This window comes from Leptinotarsa decemlineata, unplaced genomic scaffold (assembly GCF_025532065.1).
Source record: "Leptinotarsa decemlineata unplaced genomic scaffold, Ldec_3_MD MMD2_tig00003192_RagTag_RagTag, whole genome shotgun sequence".
NCBI classification, from domain to species: domain Eukaryota; kingdom Metazoa; phylum Arthropoda; class Insecta; order Coleoptera; family Chrysomelidae; genus Leptinotarsa; species Leptinotarsa decemlineata.
The window spans coordinates 3,060,532-3,063,357 of record NW_027412582.1 but is presented as its reverse complement, the minus strand read 5'-3'; the positions used below and the strand labels follow the sequence as shown (position 1 = coordinate 3,063,357).

Below are 2,826 nucleotides of genomic sequence, written 5' to 3'. Positions count from 1 at the left end.
AACGGCGATGTATAGAACATTCCAGAAAAAAAAGAGAGGGAGGTGATTGGGGCGGCGGATTACCGAACCAAACTCGTTCAATAACGGCAGATTACAGAGAGTCTATAGATTGGATCAACTTGCGAAAAAACGGCGGTTTATAGTAGTTGTCGGATTATGGAGCGGCGGATTATAATTATTACGACTGTGATAAATATGACTGTGAAGAATGATTTACTTTTAGTATAAAGAAACATCACATTTTCCAATAGCAGTAAACAAAATGTCAAAATTCATTTGCATATATTAAAAAATAATAAATACAATACAACATGAGCTTATATAAGTGAGATATTCATTCAAATAAAACTCTTTCAGTATATGAATATTTTTTCCCAACTCTTATCCTTCTCAATTTTCTTAATGGCAACATTAGCAGTGGTCCATAAAACTAGGTAACAATAGTCTCTTCCAGTAATGTGTAGCTGCCCCCGAATTTAATGATAATAATTATGATCTTTATTGACAATATATTCACCATTTTCACTGAATACAATTTCACTTTTCTTCAAATTATCTGCCAAGGGGGAGTTCCTCAAGGTATATGGACACTTGACTTCAATTATTCCATCTGAAAAAAGCAGTTCATCTGGAGAGGCCCCCAAAAATCCACAAGTATGTAGCCATAGTCCTGTTCGCACGACCTTTGTTCCTGTTAGTTTTTCAAAAGATTGAATCCCATTAATTTCATAATGAAAAAAAATAATAATTTCATTCTAGCATACCCATTGAATTTGTTTCACCCTTTCCAAGTCATAGCTTCCTGAAAATGAAATTCTGTTAGTTTGCTAATCAATATATGGAAAAAAATGCCAAATTTTTTTTTCGAAAATACTTTCATTGAAATGAATCATTTGATGTACAATATGTGTAGAAGATAAGAATTACAATACTTCTATGAAAAAAATATAATAATAAATTTTACAAATAGTCTCTGTTGACATACATGTCATGTATATCATTCAGAGACTCTTGATTCATTCACGAAAAGGAAGAAATAGTCATAGCCATAAATATGCTTCCGGACCCACTCAATAAATAAAAGGAATTTACATTCTATTAAATTGGCTTGATTGGAATAAATTATTGGCAATGAATAAAAACTCACCTCGATATCATAGCTCTTGTCCCTCAAGCTTGCTTTCATTTTTCCCTTGATGCATCAAAATTGCACATTTCTAAATGTCTAGACGAAAGACTCTGTTCACCTCTCTGTATGAATTTCAAATCGTCACGAAAATAATCATTGATTGCAGATAATTTTATATTTGCCATTGTTAGTTCAGATTACAAAGTGATTATTACTACTGGAATAGAAGCTTGTCTGAGTTTAGTTTGGAATATGAAGCTTACTTAAGATTACTATGTATTTATATTAATTCTTAATAATTTTAATAATTATCTCAGGTAACTGAATTGAATAGATGAACGTTGATTAGGTTTTAGGTTAGTAGTGGAGTGGGAGCGGAATTTGTTGACATCTGTTGACGATCTACGACAATAGAAAATTTCTTGAACATCACTAGTTTCATTTCAATATAAAAAAATTATAAAAGGGAATTTCAATGATGTTCTGACATTGATACATTTAGAAATCATGAAGGTATCTAGCTCAAGATGTTCAAGAGCTAACATTCATTATGTACTTGTGTAGTTTCATATTGAATTCAAACCTCCATAAGGTCCCAATGTAAAATTTTTGAAGTTGGACCACAAACTACTTACTCTCTAGCACACACATCTTGGACACTGCGTCACGGCACTATTTGTCAAATCATGGAAATATGCCACAGGTGACGTATCTGCATTAGTGACGTGAATGCCAAAACGTGAATCTTTTTATCTTTTTTTAGTTGTTGAAGTCAATGTTTCCTCTTCAAAGGCCATTCCATATTGTGACGTCACTGGTTGTTGGCGTTTTTTGTTGGTTTTGTTTTTGTTGGTGTTTTTGAGTTGTGCTTGTCAGGTCGGCGAGTTGCCGGGTTTAGTTAAATATTCAGTAATCCACATATCATAAGAACTACGTTCAGTAATCCCTTTACAGTAATTGTAGTTATTCTCACAAAATTTGTTTTCAGTATTAAACAGGTGGATTCCCAGTCTATTTTTTGGTGGTTAGTAGAAATACAATAGTTTCAGTGGCTGGAATTACTATTTTTTGGAAGATAAGAAGTTTTTTTCTATGTGTTTTGCGAACCTCGTCAATGGAATTTTACCGGCACGTAAGACAGAGTTTCATATTTTCTTTAACTTGAGATTATTGCCCTTCATATAAGCAGAAAAGTTAACGACTTTCTCCATTTCTTCAGAAAAATACAAAACTTATTATAATTATATTTGATATTCCATTTTCAAAGTGGACAGATGTTCATCTCTATAATTTGTTTTGAAATTAGTAAATTTCATAAATGACTTCAAAATAAAACTTGTTTCATCCTGTTGATATAATTCAAAGGTATGTATTCTAAATGTCCAATATCTAACTACATGTATCTGTTTATTCAATCTACTAGTTGTATTTTGGATGTTTTTAATGTTAAACCCATACATTGTACTCAATGGCTCAAAGGAAATAGATCTATCGAAAGAAATTATTGGGCATTTCCAAATTTTATGATTAGTAATGAACTAATATAAAAAAGTCACAATACGAAGAACTAAGTATAGGTTTCTATGGCACATGAAAATTCGGGATTTTATTTCACATACATTTCGCCAGCTAAATACAAGTTGATGTTTGGAGTTGTAATTTACTGAAAAATAAACACAAGAGTCGCAACTGTAGAA

The 2,826-nt window shown here is 31.7% G+C and overlaps 1 long non-coding RNA gene across 1 annotated transcript; it reads right to left on the bottom strand.

Moving 5' to 3' along the window:
• Nucleotides 1–265: 265 nt before the first annotated feature.
• LOC141483258 (uncharacterized) lies at nucleotides 266–1,973 on the bottom strand. Its single transcript, XR_012465986.1, has 3 exons — nucleotides 1,148–1,973; nucleotides 765–802; nucleotides 266–691 (listed from the first exon to the last, which is right to left on the bottom strand). It is a non-coding gene; the product is annotated as an uncharacterized lncRNA (long non-coding RNA).
• Between the last annotated feature and the right edge of the window lie 853 nt (nucleotides 1,974–2,826).